Below are 23,741 nucleotides of genomic sequence, written 5' to 3'. Positions count from 1 at the left end.
CCACGAGTTTCTGGGCCTGCCTCTTCTTTGATGTCCTTCTGGATTCCATTCCAGCGTCTCTCTGCAAATCTCGTGTTCATCTCTTCGCAGCGTGTGCCCAATCCATCTCCACTTACGTTCCCGAATCTCGATTTCTAGCGCCCTTTGATGACACCGGCGATGTAGCTCCTTATTTGAGATCCAATTGCCAGGCCACCAAGCGCGGATGATATTCCGCATGCAGCGGTTTACAAAAACTAGCAGTTTTCGCGGAGTCACCGCATATGTGCACCAAGTTTCGCACCCGCACAGCAACACGAATTTGACGTTTGAGTTGAAGATTCGGATTTGCGTTGGTAGAGAGATCTGGCGTGACCGCCAGATGTTTCGGAGACTCGCAAACGCATATCGGGACATTCTTATCCGGGTTTCGATGTCTTTCTTGGTACCACCATCAGGTGTTATCTGGCTACCAAGATACTGGAAGCACTCCACTATCTCAACCTGTTACCCAGCTACCATGAAACTGGAGGGATTTCCTGTGTTGATTTCCATCGACTTGTTCTTTCCGATATTGACTTTGAGACCTGCTGCCTTGAAGCTTTCGGTAAGGTCGTCGAGTTTGCTCTACATATCCGGTTGTGTTTGGGCGAGCAGAACAATCTCGTCTGCCAGGTCAAGGTCGTTCAGTTGCTCCATTGTTGAAGGATTCCACGGCAAACCTCGGTTCGGTGCACAGTCGATCGATCCAGTCAGAATCTCATCCATTACGATGAGAAAAAGTAGCGGTGATAAGATACATCCTTGTCTCACTCCAGCAGTTATCGGGGTTGGTTCGGACAAGACACCATCTTGCAAGACCTTGCACAAAAATGCCTCGTATTGTGCTTCGATGAGATGGACTAGTTTCTCTGGTACTCCTCTTCGCCTTAGAGCCGCCTAGATGTTTTCATGATTAAGTCGGTCGAATACTATTTCAAAATCAACGAACACCAGCAGAAGAGAGTCCTGAAATTCGTTGATTTGTTCCAGTATGATTCATAGCGTTGTGATGTGGTCCACACATGATCGTCTGGATCGGAAACCAGCAGGGAGGTGAATAATTATAACAGTGTAATAGACCTTGTTGCCGTCGGAGGGCAGCGTCGATGTTCTCCTGGATCCTGTTCAGGATCACTTTACAGAGTACTTTGAGGGTTGTACAGATCAACGTTATGCCTCGCCAGTTACCGCACTCTGTCAGGTCTCCTTTCTTCGGGACCTTTACGAGGATACCCTGCATCCGGTCGGCCGGGAATGTTGCAGTATCCCAAATGTCAGCAAAAAGACGGTGCAACATTTGTGCTGAAAAGGCAGGGTCGGCTTTCAGCAGGGATGCAATTGATCCCAGGTGCTTTGTTGGATTTCATGTCTTTGATTATCGCTTCTATTTCAGCAAGCGAGGGCGCCATTAATGCGATTTACTGTAGGCGCTTCGAACTGCGGGTTCTGTTGGCCATCGCTATTCGTGACTGGAAAGAGTTGTTCGAAGTGCTCGGTTCATCGTTTGAGCTGATCTGTTCGATCGGTCAATAACTGACCTGCTCGTTCTTTTCGCGGCATTCTTGCATTAATCCTCGCACCCCTAACACTAAAGGCAGAAACACAATACAGCGTCGGTCGTCGCGTCACGTCAGCGGTCAACGCTGTCGATAAGTACTAAAACGCGGACGCGACGCACCCGACGATTTTTGCATCACAATTCAGCGTCAAGAGACATCTTAGACATCTCTTGACGCTGAATTGTGATGCAAAAATCGTCGGGTGCGTCGCGTCCGCGTTTTAGTACTTATCGACAGCGTTGACCGCTGACGTGACGCGACGACCGACGCTGTATTGTGTTTCTGCCTTAACCCATTGAACGCGTCCACCATCCGGCTCCTCGAACTCCTTCTCCTACACTCTTTGTCATATCTCTCGTTCCGTCGAGTTCGTTCTACATGCTCGATGACGATCTTCGCAACACTGTGGGCTGGTTTGCATACACATAGGTTTATGGTCGTAGGAACGGGGAGGGGGTTTGGGGCTTAAAACCTCCCTCCCCCCCATGAGGGTCCAGAAAAGCAAACAAGGTATTCAATTTTACACTCAAAGTTTAAAATTCTTGATCATTGAGTACGGTTTTTCATGAGTAACAATCTTAACTCATAGACAACGAAAAAAACCTCGAAAACAAATCTCCGGTTCAGAATTTTGCTTCAGTTTTTCAAAATTTTCTTGCTGTTGATAGAAATTTGTTTCTGAAAATTAAAATTTAAATAAAATTATACTCATTCCAGTGGTTCTGGTTCCATCTATTATATAAAATTCTCTTGTAACGGTGTTTGTAGTACTACTCCTCCGGAATGACCCAGCCGATTCTAATGAAATTATTTTTAGAATATTCTGTAGGCATGCGAATCGGTTTATATCGAATAAAAATAACCAAAAGTCGCGTCAATTGTCCGTAATAATTAAATTTGTAGTTTTTTCCAATCAAATTAAAGTCATGGCTTCCATTTTTCAAGATTTTTTTTCCTTTGGGCGCCGGGCGGGCGGTTTGTTTTTCGTCTCCATGGTCTTAGCGTCGCGAGCAAACGTCGCGTCGTGAGAGGATAGTAACCAGGGCATAGCATACTGATTAGTGGGAACATTTGGGCGCCTATATCTCAACCAAGCAAACTTTCAATGCACGTGGAGGCGATATGAAGCCTAGATGTGTTTTTTTCTACTTGATTCCCTAGCTTATTTGTTCAGCACATATGAATAAATGAAGCCTAGCTGTTAACCAGATTGATATTTTGCTGATCAAATCTTAACCATTCAAACGATTTTCAATATTAAAACTATTTTGATTTCATGTTAATTGAATTAACAATGGTTGTCTAAAAACATGAATTTGATACTGATGCATATGAAAAAATGGTATGACTCTTTGCGGACGTTTGAAAAAAAAGTGGGGAAGATTTACGTACGATTGTATGATCCAATACGCCTAGAAACATTTTTCGAACATGTACAAATGACCTTAACTGAAGATCAATCAAGCGCTTTTAAATTTACAGAACAACAACAAAATCCGTTGAAAATGAACAAACACATGTACTGAACAAGAGCCTGTCCTTTGAAATGGATTAAATAGGATTGATGTTCTTTTAAAGATTTTTTTTTGGCAACCATATATGAAAGTTATCAATAAAATAAGAAGAATTTTTAGTTAAAAGGTACACTTGAGCGAAAGCAAACGTTCAACATTTACAAAAAATGTATACATTATTTCTTCATTTATAAATGGTAGGGCCCAAATAATCCATCTAACACAAACTCAACTTATACCAAAATCATTCCCCGAAAAACTGTTTACAGGTTCACTGTTTTTTTTACTCAGAATTCAAGTACGTACTGAACATAAACGTACGTATGTTTTTGTTTAACATATTTCGGCTACATAGAAGAGACTTCAAATCCGCTTTTTTGTTGAAAAGTTTTTTTGTGATTGATATTCCAGAAGAAGAGTATTTTTGAAAGCAGAAGCAGAACTTTTAGATAAGTATTTATTATGACCTAAAAGTGTTTAAAATAAAATTAACTTCTGTCATTTCACACGGTGAAACAAGTGGCAACGCGCCTTTTATCCATGAAACATATACCTTTCAAGATTTTTTTCTTCAAAATGATCAGAAAGGGTATCCCGAATGTTCAATCTGAAGCGGATATTCATAATTGTTGAATGCCTTTGTAAATGAAGGCCTTATGGTAAAACAGTGTTCAGTGAAATTGATGTACTAAGCATTATTTTATTCTGGAGATAAACTGCAGATATATCAATGCAAGTTGTTAAAAAAGATAAACAGGAACAAGTAATAAACTCATTTTAAAGACTTTACACTGACACATCTGAGAAGGACCAATGCGATTTCACGTGCATCAATAAATGGGACAAATGTAAACTTAAATATATCTTTTTGAAAGAATATGAAAGTTGAACTGTGATGATATCCGTTTGCACTTGCCCCGATGTTTCTTTATTAAAAATTACAATTTATAATATAAAAAAGAAACTTAAATGTTTTTTAAGGTTTCGAGGTATATTTATATGAAAATTTCCAGAAAATAGAATGAACTCATGAAATCATCGTAGCCTTAACAGAATAGTTCTTTTCGATGTATTTCACTTTTTTGGACATGATTTTGATGAAAATATGGATATTATTTAATTACCACTGCTTCCAAGGGTAAGGATAGTGAACAAAAAGCTCCTTGAAAATGGTTAGTTAAAAACCTCCTCTAATGTTTTTTATTTCTTCAGTTCTAAAAAATATACCACCCTAAGCTACTCAGAAGCTGAAAGTGCTGCGTTGGACAGAATATTGGGCAAATACTTTAAAAATTATCCCAAAATTCAGAATTCTTTTTCCATAAAGTTTCATATGCAATAAATTCCAATTAATGAGAAACTTTTGATTTCGATTTCAACCTTTAAGTAAACTCGAGCAAAGCGGAGTAAATAAACTAAATGGTATTCAATAAATGAAACATAGATAATATCAAAATATAGTTATTTATAGAACAACTTACAAATAGTGGTTACGTTGAGTGCTGAAAAAAAAACCCATTTTGCAACGGAAACCTGATACCTGATACCATTCAGCAATATTCAAAGCATCTGAATCCCAGAAAAGTAAATGAAAAATATTCATGTAAGATTTATTGAAGGTATTTCTTTGATAATTTATGTAAAGACCCGTAGAATTGAGTTAAAATTCTTAGGTTTTATTCCGATAGAACTAAGCGGGACAATTCGAGTAAACAGAAAGAAAGGATATGTAAATAGAAACTAGGACATGTTTACGAAAGTGCAAAAATGGACATGGTATGACGAAGTTTACCGGGTCTGCTAGTAAAATTATATAAACCTCTCATAACAGTTTTAGGTTGATTGAACAACCATCAAAATCTTCATAAATATTGGAAGCGGTTAGTTCAGCTCTAATTTGACGCAACGCATTTTAATTTAATATTTAAAAAAATCAAAAATTCAAATCACCTAACTTGTACCTCATAAACGGTAATCGATGATATTCAAAAAAAATTCAATTGCATTTAGCGTCTGTGGTAGCTAATCTCTAGGCTGATTGAGGATGAAAATAAAACAAATCACAAAAAGCTTCTCTGCATAGCCAATGCGTTTACTTATTCATTAAACCTTGGCCTAAACTTTTCAATGAAAAAAAATGGAAAGTTTTCATGATATTTTTAAAAACGCTTGCAAAAAAGACATTTTACATCGATGCTTGGTGACTTAAAGGTTAGGAAATTGTAGATATAAGAGCAAAATGTCAAATTTTTAATCCTCTTTTTGCACTTGTCGCTGATGTTCTAATTACGAATCACTAAACATAGTTGTGGCTCCAGAGATAAGTTTCAATACAAACAAAAATTTAAATAACGATAAATTTGATTTGAAAGTTAGACTTTTATCCTCAATTTTTTTTTCGTTTAAAAAATGAACTTGAAGTCATGCTGGCATTCTGTATAAGAACTCACAAGGAAACTGATGGCTCCAGAGAGAAACATCATACGATTGCAGATACAAATGGAAATGGAAATAAAAATACAAACATACAGAATTTTCTAAAGAGTTCAAATCTGCCGTATCTCATTAACAACCATTTTTCATTAAATTTATTTTCTTCTTATTTTACTTTTATCTTCTTCTTTTTGAAAAAAGATATCCCTTATCAAACAGATTTTTATGCCAGGAGGCACATCAATTTTTGAGTCACTTTTACCAAAATGAACATAAACTATTTTGAAAAGCCTTACAATGTTATTCAAGATCTTCTGATGATCAATTATGAAATCAAGTGCCTGGATTATGCCAGGTTTTTAGTTAAAAAAAAGCTCTGATTTTCCGACCTAGAAACATGCAGATATTTTTTTTGTTTTGAAAATCAATGCGAATCTACTCTTTGCCTTATGTTGATTTCCCTATTATGGAGAAGAAATTGCTTCGGTTTTTTGCTTTTGCTTTCAACTATTAACAGAACGACGAAAAAATTAATCTTCTTAAGCGGTTCGGTCTAATCCATTGAATGCCACTGAACAGAAATGAAAAAATAATCATTACCAAATCAATACTGAATTGATACAAAAGGCTAGATAAACAAAAATATGTGCTTCAGATAATATATAGCAAACATATTTCATTTGGGCTTTAATATTACAATATTTGTAACATTTGGTTTATCCAAGTTCATGATAATCAAAATTCGTATATTTTTTTCGTCATTTAAACGGAATTGGTTAGCCAAATCCTTATCTTAATGAGCTTGTTAAGATATGATTATGTGCAAAAGGTTTGGAAGTGAAACAATTCAAATTCTTATATGTTTCCTCCAGGATTCGAACTCACAACTTCGGAGGTACTAATCAGTTTTCAATATGCACCACAAAATGTTTCATCGTTATGCTATGATTATCAGAAAACATTTTCAACATATTAGTTATAGCGATATTAACGAAGAGCATATCTTCTAATAGACTTTTATTGCAATTTTCAGCAATGTTAGGTCCTTTCTAGTTGTAGGTAAGATAAAAATTTTATTGATTGATTTATTCTCAGTAGGAATAAACCAATGCAGGGCCGTAGGAAGAACCGACTCATTAAAAAAGGGAGGGGGGGGGGGGAGGGGGAGATTTGGATAACCAATTTTTACTAGGATATTTTTGCTTAATCGATGCATGAAAATTTCAAATATAAAGATTTTTTATAATATTTGATTATTGAATATCAAGTTCGTTTTTCGTATAGCATAGAAACTTTTGAAAATACATCTTTAAAACTTTGAAATGGCAAGTTAACGTTTCAATTTATGGAACCCTTTTTTAAAAAAAGAAATCTTTGATTTGACAAAAAAAAAACCCGGCTGAACCTATGTAGCTTTTCATTTTGATTTGAGTTTTTTTTTCAAGAAACCTTTCAAAATTAATCAAATTTTCACAAGTAAAAGTGATAAATTCAAATTTTTTGGTTCAAATCTGATTCCTGTGAACAAATTACAATTTTAGATTTAAGTTCAAAATTTCTCTTAAGAAAAACTGTAACTGCAAATGTTCAACAAAAAATATGGAAATTTTACAGGAAGTTTACAGGAAGATAACAGAAATTATTTTTCATCGAAATTCAATTTCACAATTAAAACTCTGTGGATAGTTTAAAGAAAATTAAAATCACAAATCCCTAGAATGACAAAACTAACTCGAACTCTACTTTAAGTTTCTAATTTTAAGTTGAATATATATTCAAATTGACTTGTTGAAGAATTTGAAATTTTGAAATTGAACTTACAATCAAAATTATAAATTTATTATGATAGTGTAACTCATTAACGAGCTCAATTTGAATCCACAATTTGAATATTAATTCTAAATCTCTATTCTGCACTTGAACTCAAAATTAGAATTTTAGTTTTTTTCGAAGTTCAATGCGATTTCGGAAATATAAAAAACTATACCTGAATTGGAATCAAAATCAGCGTTTCCATTATAAGCCATGAATTGAAATTTTAATTCTGATTTTTTGGCTTTCAATCAGAATTTATTATTTATATTATAACTTTCATACGACTTGCATATTGAAAATAAAATGTGGTTAAAAAAAAGTGATATATCTGATTAAAGATCTGAATTTTGATTCTGGATTGCCAGAAATGTTGAACTTTTTTTTAAATGAGATTTCAAAGAATTGACTTTTAAAATTTTGTTTGAAAATTAAATAAAACCCAAGATGGTTTCGATTTTTTTAAATTTTGAAAACGCATCTGAGTTTCAAAAATCACGAATTCAATTTTGAATGAAATAGAAAAAGCAACCTTGATCGATTACAAAACAGCTTTTGATTTCAACTTTCAATGATGATTCGAACCAAAAATCAAGAATCCCAAACTGGATACAGAATCCGAAAAATGAAATCAGAAATGCAATTAAGATTTTAATAATACTAGCTGACCCGGCAAACTTTGTTTAGCCTGTATTTTTGAGATTTTTTTTTATATTTTAGCACTGTTCCTTAGTCAGCCTTCCTTTTGAGTGGATAAAAGCGAGTGGATACCCTTGTGTCAGAAAAAAATCCAGAATTATAATTCAATATACAAATAAGTTACGCTAACTTTTGGTTAGCGAACTTATTTTGTTCCGGTAACTTAAGAACGCTTAATCTATCAAGTGTCAATTTAGTTTAGCCATCATTTTTATTAAAAAAGTTCTATCTGATCAAGTATTTTAAAATTGCTGAAGATTGATTTGAACAGAAAATGGATCTTTTTTGCTGGAGTCGTCATAAACTGCGTTTTTTTTATTTGTGTTTACCTCTGTATTTAAATACATTGAAGTTTTCTTTAAGCATGATCGTCAGAATAGAAAAATTCAAAAATGGATTGGACAAAACCAGAACATTTAAAGAATAATGGAAATAAACTTAATTTTTAATTTTTTTTTTCATCATTTCAAATGTCGTTTTTTCGGACTTTGTACTAAATATACTTATTGCATCTTATTGTGAATTGACAGAGCTGAGTTTGACAAATATTTAACAATTCATGAAAAGTCACTATTCATCTCATTTTACAGCAACACTTTTTTAATCAAAATAATGTATAAAAATCTCTTTAATAATTTGTGTCATCATTATCTTTTTTCAATTTTCAGTTAGGTTAGTGCAATTTGCACTTTAAATTAGGAAATTAAAAAAACAGAATTTAAACTGTCATGTTTTGGTATAACTTTTCTCTTAGCATTTAAAACCTTGAATGAAGGCACATCTATTTTGAGTATTTGGAATAAAAATTCATAACAATCAAAAATTATTTAAAATTTTAGTTCATGATCGTAAGTTATGAAACAGTAATCCAAACAGTTCAATTTAATTCTGAATTTGATTGTTTATTTATATCAATATTCTGAATTTGGCTCTATGAATCTGGATTTTCAGTTATATTTGAACGTTAATTCAAAAGCTGATTTTCTTTGATCTTGATTCTATTTTTGTTGATAGAATTCAAGTGTTTATTTTCTTAAACTCACTTGTGCTTGATAGATTGTTTTTTTGATCTGATATCTGGTACGAAACTTTTTTTTGTATTTTTGTGTATTGGTTCAGATTTTTCTCTATACTTAAATGTTTTGAAATTTTCGGTGGCATGCTTTTTACTTAAATGTTAAATTTTTATATTCTTCCAAGTTTTTAGAACTTGATGATATTATTGATTACGGTAAAGTCCTATATAACGAAAATTTTCAAAAGTTCCGATTAACCACTGAGCATGAAAGGTAGTGTGGATTTTCCAATGTTTCCTGATCCTCCAATCCGTTTTTATGATTCAATTTACTTGGAATCACAAAATTAATAACCTTCAATTCTCAAACTAACTGGTTAAAATCAACAAAAAATAAATTAAGGTGATCTTTTACCAGTTATATGACTTTCTATTGGTGTTACCAAAATTCATTAAAAATGATTTGATAATAAAATGTTCCAATTCAATCTTATTAAATTGTTTTGAGTCTTTTGGAAATTTTACAGCCATATTGCTTGAGTTGCTAAAAGAATATGACATTTCAAAAAAAATTAACGGTGAACGAACAAACATCTAAAAAAAAATTAGAATTGCCTTGATTCTGATGCAAAAAATATCAAATTTTGTCAATACTCTTCGTACAGGCTTTACTATGCTTCGTAGTTGCGGAACCCCATAGGGAAAATCACATCCAAGTATCCATTTTACTGGTGCCACGTAAAAAGTACACTTGCAACGAAAATGGGCGCCAAAACTTCCTATAGAGAGATGGATGCACATCAGTAAGCCTTGATTGCTTTTGGCGCCTTCCTACTCTGGGTGATTCGAATAAAAAAAACTGGAAATTGGGTGCCATGACTTTTATTTGAAACGAATAAAAACTAAAAATTTATTTTCAAATTCCACAAAAACATTTTCGAAATTATCTCTCCGTTGTGTTATTCTTCGCGTGAAGACGAACACAACAAAAAAAATCGCATGCAAATCGGATGATCCAGTGAAGAGTTATGCGTGTTCGCACATTTCTGTATGGTCTGTCTCTCTCCCTGTTTTATATATATAGACTAGCAGACCCGGTAAACTTCGTCATACCATGTCCATTTTTGCACTTTCGTAAACATGTCCTAGTTTCTATTTACATATCCTTTCTTTCCGTTTACTCGAATTGTCCCGCTTAGTTCTATCGGAATAAAACCTAAGAATTTTAACTCAATTCTACGGGTCTTTACATAAATTATCAAAGAAATACCTTCAATAAATCTTACATGAATATTTTTCATTTACTTTTCTGGGATTCAGATGCTTTGAATATTGCTGAATGGTATCAGGTATCAGGTTTCCGTTGCAAAATGGGTTTTTTTTTCAGCACTCAACGTAACCACTATTTGTAAGTTGTTCTATAAATAACTATATTTTGATATTATCTATGTTTCATTTATTGAATACCATTTAGTTTATTTACTCCGCTTTGCTCGAGTTTACTTTAAGGTTGAAATCGAAATCAAAAGTTTCTCATTAATTGGAATTTATTGCATATGAAACTTTATGGAAAAAGAATTCTGAATTTTGGGATAATTTTTGAAGTATTTGCCCAATATTCTGTCCAACGCAGCACTTTCAGCTTCTGAGTAGCTTAGGGTGGTATATTTTTTAGAACTGAAGAAATAAAAAACATTAGAGGAGGTTTTTAACTAACCATTTTCAAGGAGCTTTTTGTTCACTATCCTTACCCTTGGAAGCAGTGGTAATTAAATAATATCCATATTTTCATCAAAATCATGTCCAAAAAAGTGAAATACATCGAAAAGAACTATTCTGTTAAGGCTACGATGATTTCATGAGTTCATTCTATTTTCTGGAAATTTTCATATAAATATACCTCGAAACCTTAAAAAACATTTAAGTTTCTTTTTTATATTATAAATTGTAATTTTTAATAAAGAAACATCGGGGCAAGTGCAAACGGATATCATCACAGTTCAACTTTCATATTCTTTCAAAAAGATATATTTAAGTTTACATTTGTCCCATTTATTGATGCACGTGAAATCGCATTGGTCCTTCTCAGATGTGTCAGTGTAAAGTCTTTAAAATGAGTTTATTACTTGTTCCTGTTTATCTTTTTTAACAACTTGCATTGATATATCTGCAGTTTATCTCCAGAATAAAATAATGCTTGGTACATCAATTTCACTGAACACTGTTTTACCATAAGGCCTTCATTTACAAAGGCATTCAACAATTATGAATATCCGCTTCAGATTGAACATTCGGGATACCCTTTCTGATCATTTTGAAGAAAAAAAATCTTGAAAGGTATATGTTTCATGGATAAAAGGCGCGTTGCCACTTGTTTCACCGTGTGAAATGACAGAAGTTAATTTTATTTTAAACACTTTTAGGTCATAATAAATACTTATCTAAAAGTTCTGCTTCTGCTTTCAAAAATACTCTTCTTCTGGAATATCAATCACAAAAAAACTTTTCAACAAAAAAGCGGATTTGAAGTCTCTTCTATGTAGCCGAAATATGTTAAACAAAAACATACGTACGTTTATGTTCAGTACGTACTTGAATTCTGAGTAAAAAAAACAGTGAACCTGTAAACAGTTTTTCGGGGAATGATTTTGGTATAAGTTGAGTTTGTGTTAGATGGATTATTTGGGCCCTACCATTTATAAATGAAGAAATAATGTATACATTTTTTGTAAATGTTGAACGTTTGCTTTCGCTCAAGTGTACCTTTTAACTAAAAATTCTTCTTATTTTATTGATAACTTTCATATATGGTTGCCAAAAAAAAAATCTTTAAAAGAACATCAATCCTATTTAATCCATTTCAAAGGACAGGCTCTTGTTCAGTACATGTGTTTGTTCATTTTCAACGGATTTTGTTGTTGTTCTGTAAATTTAAAAGCGCTTGATTGATCTTCAGTTAAGGTCATTTGTACATGTTCGAAAAATGTTTCTAGGCGTATTGGATCATACAATCGTACGTAAATCTTCCCCACTTTTTTTTCAAACGTCCGCAAAGAGTCATACCATTTTTTCATATGCATCAGTATCAAATTCATGTTTTTAGACAACCATTGTTAATTCAATTAACATGAAATCAAAATAGTTTTAATATTGAAAATCGTTTGAATGGTTAAGATTTGATCAGCAAAATATCAATCTGGTTAACAGCTAGGCTTCATTTATTCATATGTGCTGAACAAATAAGCTAGGGAATCAAGTAGAAAAAAACACATCTAGGCTTCATATCGCCTCCACGTGCATTGAAAGTTTGCTTGGTTGAGATATAGGCGCCCAAATGTTCCCACTAATCAGTATGCTATGCCCTGGTTACTATCCTCTCACGACGCGACGTTTGCTCGCGACGCTAAGACCATGGAGACGAAAAACAAACCGCCCGCCCGGCGCCCAAAGGAAAAAAAATCTTGAAAAATGGAAGCCATGACTTTAATTTGATTGGAAAAAACTACAAATTTAATTATTACGGACAATTGACGCGACTTTTGGTTATTTTTATTCGATATAAACCGATTCGCATGCCTACAGAATATTCTAAAAATAATTTCATTAGAATCGGCTGGGTCATTCCGGAGGAGTAGTACTACAAACACCGTTACAAGAGAATTTTATATAATAGATTTGAAATTTTTCATACTATGCTTGCAGCGGTCTATTACACAAAGTTAAGAAATTTACCATTATAAAAATCAAGATTTTTTTTTTTAAACAATTGGATATTAGCTGTCAGAGGTTCGGTCTTCTAGTTACACCATAGAGCTGTTGCACATTTTTTTAAATAATTTTGAGACATTTCCATTCTTGTTTTTCAGTTGACTATTTAACAGTATTCATAAATTAATAATACTATACTAAATTAGTAGCATCATAAAAATATTTAACAATATGATTTTCAGCATGAAATTTTTAATGATTCAGTGTTATCTGTTCAAACCCAAGTGATTTCCCTAACATGTTTTTTTAAACCATTTAAAGCACGAGAGGTTGAAAGTTTACTATAGAGACAATTTTTAAAAATCTGTTCTTTTTTTCAAATTTTCTTCTTGTAATCGACGAGTTATAACTAACTTTTCTATCCAGAAAAAAATCACTGTGACCAATAAACCGTTTTGCTTTGTCTTCCAAGCTCCACGAATCACTTTGCATATGTAAAGAAATCGGGGAGGAGAAGCTAACAACCACCAACTTTCGAAAAGTTTCCCACCGTTACACAAGCTCGTGCCAAAAAGAAAGACCAACCATTTCGTGGGAGCTGTTTTGAATGGCTGCTCTACCCACGGGGAGCTGTCTGCTCGCTCATTTACCGGAAATACCGACCATAGGGTGTAAAGTGTGAAAATGTTGATTTCTTACTTGAATAAATTTGGAATGTCCGGTTCCGAATATTTTTCTTTCTCAAACAGAGTCACATGGTATGGTATCTTCCAATGTTTTTTATCGGTTTTTTTTTCATCGGAAAGGCACTCGGGAAAATGAGAATGTATTTTCCATTCCCGTGTGTCCGGTTCCGAACGAAGGCGGGATACGTGATTCGAATATCAGCTCGTTTTCGAAAATGATAATCAAGGCTGGAGGGTGGAAAATTATTGCTCACTCCCTGGTTCGACCAGGTGGGTGCGATTCATAAAGGGCTCCATATTCATTCAAAAATAACGTGCATCGCTCCCGGTATTTTTGTTTAAATTGTGGAAGCAGGAAAATGCAAAACGGTTTGATAATTGAGTAATATTTTATTCAATTGAAGAATAAAATTAAATGAGAATTTGATAATGGAAGATGCATTTTCAAATGTGATTTAATGTTATTGGCACGTTATTCATCACTTATCTAAAATAAATTATATTTATTATGGACTTTTGCATTCCAAATAGGAAAACGCGTGTTTTTTTATTCATTTAAAAAATCTCTTTTGGATCATACTTTTTAACAACTATTTGAATACCAGTGTGAAACATAGTTTTTAAACTTATCCATATCAATATCATTGAATTCAGATGCTTGAAAAACCGACAGTTCAAACAAAAAATATTTACTCTGGGTCATGAGGTACACTGATTGCTTTGCTGGTGCCAAAGCTGTTCAAAATTTATGTAAGTAAATTTTATTCGATGAACTAACTATGTCCAAAATTTTGAATGTTTTTTTCTACTTTTGTGTAACAAAGCATGATAGTGGAGCTTCACTCGATCTACATAAGGAATTCTATATAAAAATATTTTTATTATCTTTGTCATATTTGTCATTTTTGTCATGTTTGTCATTTTTGTCATTTTTGTCATTTTTGTCATTTTTGTCATTTTTGTCATTTTTGTCATTTTTGTCATTTTTGTCATTTTTGTCATTTTTGTCATTTTTGTCATTTTTGTCATTTTTGTCATTTTTGTCATTTTTGTCATTTTTGTCATTTTTGTCATTTTTGTCATTTTTGTCATTTTTGTCATTTTTGTCATTTTTGTCATTTTTGTCATTTTTGTCATTTTTGTCATTTTTGTCATTTTTGTCATTTTTGTCATTTTTGTCATTTTTGTCATTTTTGTCATTTTTGTCATTTTTGTCATTTTTGTCATTTTTGTCATTTTTGTCATTTTTGTCATTTTTGTCATTTTTGTCATTTTTGTCATTTTTGTCATTTTTGTCATTTTTGTCATTTTTGTCATTTTTGTCATTTTTGTCATTTTTGTCATTTTTGTCATTTTTGTCATTTTTGTCATTTTTGTCATTTTTGTCATTTTTGTCATTTTTGTCATTTTTGTCATTTTTGTCATTTTTGTCATTTTTGTCATTTTTGTCATTTTTGTCATTTTTGTCATTTTTGTCATTTTTGTCATTTTTGTCATTTTTGTCATTTTTGTCATTTTTGTCATTTTTGTCATTTTTGTCATTTTTGTCATTTTTGTCATTTTTGTCATTTTTGTCATTTTTGTCATTTTTGTCATTTTTGTCATTTTTGTCATTTTTGTCATTTTTGTCATTTTTGTCATTTTTGTCATTTTTGTCATTTTTGTCATTTTTGTCATTTTTGTCATTTTTGTCATTTTTGTCATTTTTGTCATTTTTGTCATTTTTGTCATTTTTGTCATTTTTGTCATTTTTGTCATTTTTGTCATTTTTGTCATTTTTGTCATTTTTGTCATTTTTGTCATTTTTGTCATTTTTGTCATTTTTGTCATTTTTGTCATTTTTGTCATTTTTGTCATTTTTGTCATTTTTGTCATTTTTGTCATTTTTGTCATTTTTGTCATTTTTGTCATTTTTGTCATTTTTGTCATTTTTGTCATTTTTGTCATTTTTGTCATTTTTGTCATTTTTGTCATTTTTGTCATTTTTGTCATTTTTGTCATTTTTGTCATTTTTGTCATTTTTGTCATTTTTGTCATTTTTGTCATTTTTGTCATTTTTGTCATTTTTGTCATTTTTGTCATTTTTGTCATTTTTGTCATTTTTGTCATTTTTGTCATTTTTGTCATTTTTGTCATTTTTGTCATTTTTGTCATTTTTGTCATTTTTGTCATTTTTGTCATTTTTGTCATTTTTGTCATTTTTGTCATTTTTGTCATTTTTGTCATTTTTGTCATTTTTGTCATTTTTGTCATTTTTGTCATTTTTGTCATTTTTGTCATTTTTGTCATTTTTGTCATTTTTGTCATTTTTGTCATTTTTGTCATTTTTGTCATTTTTGTCATTTTTGTCATTTTTGTCATTTTTGTCATTTTTGTCATTTTTGTCATTTTTGTCATTTTTGTCATTTTTGTCATTTTTGTCATTTTTGTCATTTTTGTCATTTTTGTCATTTTTGTCATTTTTGTCATTTTTGTCATTTTTGTCATTTTTGTCATTTTTGTCATTTTTGTCATTTTTGTCATTTTTGTCATTTTTGTCATTTTTGTCATTTTTGTCATTTTTGTCATTTTTGTCATTTTTGTCATTTTTGTCATTTTTGTCATTTTTGTCATTTTTGTCATTTTTGTCATTTTTGTCATTTTTGTCATTTTTGTCATTTTTGTCATTTTTGTCATTTTTGTCATTTTTGTCATTTTTGTCATTTTTGTCATTTTTGTCATTTTTGTCATTTTTGTCATTTTTGTCATTTTTGTCATTTTTGTCATTTTTGTCATTTTTGTCATTTTTGTCATTTTTGTCATTTTTGTCATTTTTGTCATTTTTGTCATTTTTGTCATTTTTGTCATTTTTGTCATTTTTGTCATTTTTGTCATTTTTGTCATTTTTGTCATTTTTGTCATTTTTGTCATTTTTGTCATTTTTGTCATTTTTGTCATTTTTGTCATTTTTGTCATTTTTGTCATTTTTGTCATTTTTGTCATTTTTGTCATTTTTGTCATTTTTGTCATTTTTGTCATTTTTGTCATTTTTGTCATTTTTGTCATTTTTGTCATTTTTGTCATTTTTGTCATTTTTGTCATTTTTGTCATTTTTGTCATTTTTGTCATTTTTGTCATTTTTGTCATTTTTGTCATTTTTGTCATTTTTGTCATTTTTGTCATTTTTGTCATTTTTGTCATTTTTGTCATTTTTGTCATTTTTGTCATTTTTGTCATTTTTGTCATTTTTGTCATTTTTGTCATTTTTGTCATTTTTGTCATTTTTGTCATTTTTGTCATTTTTGTCATTTTTGTCATTTTTGTCATTTTTGTCATTTTTGTCATTTTTGTCATTTTTGTCATTTTTGTCATTTTTGTCATTTTTGTCATTTTTGTCATTTTTGTCATTTTTGTCATTTTTGTCATTTTTGTCATTTTTGTCATTTTTGTCATTTTTGTCATTTTTGTCATTTTTGTCATTTTTGTCATTTTTGTCATTTTTGTCATTTTTGTCATTTTTGTCATTTTTGTCATTTTTGTCATTTTTGTCATTTTTGTCATTTTTGTCATTTTTGTCATTTTTGTCATTTTTGTCATTTTTGTCATTTTTGTCATTTTTGTCATTTTTGTCATTTTTGTCATTTTTGTCATTTTTGTCATTTTTGTCATTTTTGTCATTTTTGTCATTTTTGTCATTTTTGTCATTTTTGTCATTTTTGTCATTTTTGTCATTTTTGTCATTTTTGTCATTTTTGTCATTTTTGTCATTTTTGTCATTTTTGTCATTTTTGTCATTTTTGTCATTTTTGTCATTTTTGTCATTTTTGTCATTTTTGTCATTTTTGTCATTTTTGTCATTTTTGTCATTTTTGTCATTTTTGTCATTTTTGTCATTTTTGTCATTTTTGTCATTTTTGTCATTTTTGTCATTTTTGTCATTTTTGTCATTTTTGTCATTTTTGTCATTTTTGTCATTTTTGTCATTTTTGTCATTTTTGTCATTTTTGTCATTTTTGTCATTTTTGTCATTTTTGTCATTTTTGTCATTTTTGTCATTTTTGTCATTTTTGTCATTTTTGTCATTTTTGTCATTTTTGTCATTTTTGTCATTTTTGTCATTTTTGTCATTTTTGTCATTTTTGTCATTTTTGTCATTTTTGTCATTTTTGTCATTTTTGTCATTTTTGTCATTTTTGTCATTTTTGTCATTTTTGTCATTTTTGTCATTTTTGTCATTTTTGTCATTTTTGTCATTTTTGTCATTTTTGTCATTTTTGTCATTTTTGTCATTTTTGTCATTTTTGTCATTTTTGTCATTTTTGTCATTTTTGTCATTTTTGTCATTTTTGTCATTTTTGTCATTTTTGTCATTTTTGTCATTTTTGTCATTTTTGTCATTTTTGTCATTTTTGTCATTTTTGTCATTTTTGTCATTTTTGTCATTTTTGTCATTTTTGTCATTTTTGTCATTTTTGTCATTTTTGTCATTTTTGTCATTTTTGTCATTTTTGTCATTTTTGTCATTTTTGTCATTTTTGTCATTTTTGTCATTTTTGTCATTTTTGTCATTTTTGTCATTTTTGTCATTTTTGTCATTTTTGTCATTTTTGTCATTTTTGTCATTTTTGTCATTTTTGTCATTTTTGTCATTTTTGTCATTTTTGTCATTTTTGTCATTTTTGTCATTTTTGTCATTTTTGTCATTTTTGTCATTTTTGTCATTTTTGTCATTTTTGTCATTTTTGTCATTTTTGTCATTTTTGTCATTTTTGTCATTTTTGTCATTTTTGTCATTTTTGTCATTTTTGTCATTTTTGTCATTTTTGTCATTTTTGTCATTTTTGTCATTTTTGTCATTTTTGTCATTTTTGTCATTTTTGTCATTTTTGTCATTTTTGTCATTTTTGTCATTTTTGTCATTTTTGTCATTTTTGTCATTTTTGTCATTTTTGTCATTTTTGTCATTTTTGTCATTTTTATCATTTTTTTTATCATTTTTTTTTCATTTTTATCATTTTTTTTTTCATTTTTGTCATTTATGTCATTTTTGTCATTTTTGTCATTTTTGTCATTTTTGTCATTTTTGTCATTTTTGTCATTTTTGTCATTTTTGTCATTTTTGTCATTTTTGTCATTTTTGTCATTTTTGTCATTTTTGTCATTTTTGTCATTTTTGTCATTTTTGTCATTTTTGTCATTTTTGTCATTTTTGTCATTTTTGTCATTTTTGTCATTTTTGTCATTTTTGTCATTTTTGTCATTTTTGTCATTTTTGTCATTTTTGTCATTTTTGTCATTTTTGTCATTTTTGTCATTTTTGTCATTTTTGTCATTTTTGTCATTTTTGTCATTTTTGTCATTTTTGTCATTTTTGTCATTTTTGTCATTTTTGTCATTTTTGTCATTTTTGTCATTTTTGTCATTTTTGTCATTTTTGTCATTTTTGTCATTTTTGTCATTTTTGTCATTTTTGTCATTTTTGTCATTTTTGTCATTTTTGTCATTTTTGTCATTTTTATCATTTTTGTCATTTTTGTCATTTTTGTCATTTTTGTCATTTTTGTCATTTTTGTCATTTTTGTCATTTTTGTCATTTTTGTCATTTTTGTCATTTTTGTCATTTTTGTCATTTTTGTCATTTTTGTCATTTTTGTCATTTTTGTCATTTTTGTCATTTTTGTCATTTTTGTCATTTTTGTCATTTTTGTCATTTTTGTCATTTTTGTCATTTTTGTCATTTTTGTCATTTTTGTCATTTTTGTCATTTTTGTCATTTTTGTCATTTTTGTCATTTTTGTCATTTTTGTCATTTTTGTCATTTTTGTCATTTTTGTCATTTTTGTCATTTTTGTCATTTTTGTCATTTTTGTCATTTTTGTCATTTTTGTCATTTTTGTCATTTTTGTCATTTTTGTCATTTTTGTCATTTTTGTCATTTTTGTCATTTTTGTCATTTTTGTCATTTTTGTCATTTTTGTCATTTTTGTCATTTTTGTCATTTTTGTCATTTTTGTCATTTTTGTCATTTTTGTCATTTTTGTCATTTTTGTCATTTTTGTCATTTTTGTCATTTTTGTCATTTTTGTCATTTTTGTCATTTTTGTCATTTTTGTCATTTTTGTCATTTTTGTCATTTTTGTCATTTTTGTCATTTTTGTCATTTTTGTCATTTTTGTCATTTTTGTCATTTTTGTCATTTTTGTCATTTTTGTCATTTTTGTCATTTTTGTCATTTTTGTCATTTTTGTCATTTTTGTCATTTTTGTCATTTTTGTCATTTTTGTCATTTTTGTCATTTTTGTCATTTTTGTCATTTTTGTCATTTTTGTCATTTTTGTCATTTTTGTCATTTTTGTCATTTTTGTCATTTTTGTCATTTTTGTCATTTTTGTCATTTTTGTCATTTTTGTCATTTTTGTCATTTTTGTCATTTTTGTCATTTTTGTCATTTTTGTCATTTTTGTCATTTTTGTCATTTTTGTCATTTTTGTCATTTTTGTCATTTTTGTCATTTTTGTCATTTTTGTCATTTTTGTCATTTTTGTCATTTTTGTCATTTTTGTCATTTTTGTCATTTTTGTCATTTTTGTCATTTTTGTCATTTTTGTCATTTTTGTCATTTTTGTCATTTTTGTCATTTTTATCATTTTTGTCATTTTTGTCATTTTTGTCATTTTTGTCATTTTTGTCATTTTTGTCATTTTTGTCATTTTTGTCATTTTTGTCATTTTTGTCATTTTTGTCATTTTTGTCATTTTTGTCATTTTTGTCATTTTTGTCATTTTTGTCATTTTTGTCATTTTTGTCATTTTTATCATTTTTTTTTTTCATTTTTATCATTTTTTTTCATTTTTGTCATTTTTGTCATTTATGTCATTTTTGTCATTTTTGTCATTTTTGTCATTTTTGTCATTTTTGTCATTTTTGTCATTTTTGTCATTTTTGTCATTTTTGTCATTTTTGTCATTTTTGTCATTTTTGTCATTTTTGTCATTTTTGTCATTTTTGTCATTTTTGTCATTTTTGTCATTTTTGTCATTTTTGTCATTTTTGTCATTTTTGTCATTCCTTTTTTTTGTTTTTTTTTTTTGTTTCTCCTTATTTTATGAATTCTGAATCATGTTTTTTTTTAAATCCTGAACCTCAATTTTTGTACTTTTTAATCTGGGTTCAATTAACAAAAAAAATAGAATTAATTTTTTTCTTGAGAAGTAAGTAAAATTTCGAATCTTAATTAAGACAGTACGCTGAATTCATCACCATGATGTAACCCTTGATAATCTCAACTTGAATGATAATTGCGATTCTTAATACAAATTTAATGTTTATTCTATCTAACCACAATGGAATTTAATTAAAACTTTAATTCAAACATCTCTATGAATATAATTATCAAAAATTATTATCATATCCATTTTCCAATAATTTGAGTTTAAATTAAATCAGTTCACAAGCTTCAACGGAAATTTACCTAATAGAAGTCATTCCACAAATTGATGCCAAATTTAATGATAATTGCAATGTGATTATTACCGGGGCCCCTTCTAATTAGAGATTCGAGTTCGTTTCGCGGCGGGAAAAACGAGTCTAAACGCGAACACGTGTTGTCACAGAGTGGGATATTTTATTGTCATTTCCGGGACAAACCAGTGACATATGTGCCGGTACCGTTTAGTAGGGGTAAGTACGCATCGAAACATACATAGGTACATATATCCGGATTGCAGCAATTAAGCATCGATTATATTGGGAGGACGGAAGCAATGCGTGGATTAGCCCGCTAAATAACAGACAATCTTCGTTCCTGGGTGCAGTTTAAATGTTCTACCAGTTTGACAGCATTATTGCCTTTGCCGGGTGAACAAAATTACAAAATCGATCCAACAATTAGCTGCGTTCTAAGTGAAGGTTACCATCAGTTGGTAAATTGTTTTGAGGATCGGGACATATCTGTTTAAAGTTCCATATTGCATTTTCCCTTCATGTTTCACATCTATTATGTATTTTCATGAGGTATTATTTATTTCCTCTAGGAAACAACTGAATAATACGTTGAAATAGAATCTGGTAATCTTGCACTCTAAACGGTGCCACTCGACGGGTCATGCAATAAATATTAATTTGTCCAATCTAATGCCAATTGACAAAAGATATATGTAGCATTACATTTTTTGATAAATGACATTGGTAATAATTGTTGTCGGTTAACATGTTTATTTACATACTTTTGTGATAAAAAATATAATGCTTTAAAGCATATTGATGGCAAACGATGAAAATGAAGTTTTTAACGTAAACGGATAGAGTAAATAAAATGGGAAATGCAACATATTGTACATTAGACTGAGTCGATTGGGGGTTATTTTGGAATTTCTCAATCCCTGGGGTCAAAAGAGCTTCGACTTGGTCCAAAACTCATCCATGATTTTTTGCAGAATTTTTAAGTTTAAGTGATTTTCGTGCCAATTTACAAATTCATAAGGAAATTTTCCCCTGAATAACTTTGAAGAAGACTACAACATCGTATCTTATGAGGCAAAAAAGTTATTAGCCTTTCAACAGGGTTATGTCTTTTCGCATTGATAAACAATAAATTCAATTGACATCACAGCTGGAGCCTCGCGAAGTATTGCATGAAAAGTAATCATGCAATACCTCGTTAGGAATCCAGCAGTGATGTCATTGAAATTTAATGTTTATCAATGCCAAAAGATGCAGGCAGAATGCAGGCATGTACCGGGTCAGCCAAAGCAGCCGCCCGCTTACGATATGCGAAGCTGGAAAAGGCAGTTAAACGAGCTTGTAGACGAGACAAGAGAGCCTGGACAAACTCCCTAGCCGAAGAGGGAGAAAGAGCCGCCGCCAATGCTATGGAGATATCCGATTACTTTATGACATTTCTCGCCGCCTCAGTGGTGCAAGGATTAATGCAAGAATGCCACTGACAGATCGAACAGATCACCTCAAGCGTTGGACTGAACATTTTGAACAACTTTTCCGAGTCACAAATAACGATAGCCAACAGAACCCGCAGCTCGAGGCGCCACCAGTAAGTCGCATAAATGGCGTCAACGGAAGCGCCCTCGCTGGCTGAAATAGAAGCGGCAATCAAGGACATGAAATCCAACAAAGCATTCGGGATCGATTGCATCCCTGCTGAAATGCTGAAAGCCGACCCTGCCCTGTCAGCACAAATGTTGCACCGTCTTTTCGCAGACATTTGGGATACTGCAACATTCCCGGCCGACTGGATGCAGGGTATCCTCGTAAAGGTCCCGAAGAAAGGAGACCTGACCGAGTGTGGTAACAGGCGTGGCATAACTTTGATCTGTACAACTCTCAAAGTACTCTGCAAAGTGATCCTGAACAGGATCCAGGAGAAAATCGACGCTACACTCCGACGGCAACTAGCTGGATTCCGATCCGGACGATCATGTGTGGACCACATCACAACGCTACGAATAATACTGGAACAAATCAACGAATTCCAGGACTCTCTTCTGCTGGTGTTCGTTGATTCCGAAAAAAAACATCCGAAACATCTGGGCTGCTCTAACACGACGAGGGGCCCCAGAGAAACTAGTCCATCTCATCGAAGCACCGTACGAGGCATTTGCGTGCAAAATCTTGCACGACGGTGTCTTGTCCGAACCAATCCCGGTAACTGCTGAAGTGAGACAAGGATGTATTTTGTCACTGTTGCTTTTTCTCATCGTAATGGATGGGATCTTGACTGGATCGATTGACTGTAGACCAAACCGAGCATTGCCGTGGAATCCTTCAACAATGGAGCAACTGAACGACCTTGACCTGGCAGACGATATTGTTTTGCTCGCCCAAACACAACAAGACATGCAGAGCAAACTCGACGACCTCACCGAAAGCTCCAAGGCAGCAGGTCTCAAAATCAATGTCGGGAAGACCAAGTAGGAGGAAATCAACACAGAAAATCGTTCCAATTTCGTGGTAGCTGGACAACAGGTTGAGACAGTGGAGTGCTTCCAGTATCTTGGTAGCCAGATTACGCCTGATGGTGGGACCAAGAAGGACATCGAAACCCGGATCAGAAAAGCCCGATTTGCGTTTGCGAGTCTCCGAAACATCTGGCGGTCACGCCAGATCTCTCTACGAACTAAGATCCGAATCTTCAACTCAAACGTCAAATCCGTATTGCTGTACGGATGTGAAACTTGGTGCACATATGCGGTGACGACGCGAAAACTGCAAGTTTTTGTGAATCGCTGCCTGCGGAACATCATCCGCGCTTGGTGGCCTGGCAACTGGATCTCAAACGTTGAACTTCATCGCCGGTGTA

The 23,741-nt window shown here is 31.5% G+C and overlaps 1 protein-coding gene across 3 annotated transcripts in view; it reads left to right on the top strand.

Moving 5' to 3' along the window:
- The window catches only part of LOC129746079 (fibulin-1), a 190,949-nt gene that overhangs the window by 137,258 nt on the left and 29,950 nt on the right, over window positions 1-23,741 (top strand). The gene's annotated exons all lie outside the window — the stretch shown is intronic.

Source organism: Uranotaenia lowii, chromosome 2, assembly GCF_029784155.1.
Source record: "Uranotaenia lowii strain MFRU-FL chromosome 2, ASM2978415v1, whole genome shotgun sequence".
In the NCBI taxonomy this organism is placed as follows: domain Eukaryota; kingdom Metazoa; phylum Arthropoda; class Insecta; order Diptera; family Culicidae; genus Uranotaenia; species Uranotaenia lowii.
This window is presented reverse-complemented; position numbering and strand designations above follow the sequence as displayed.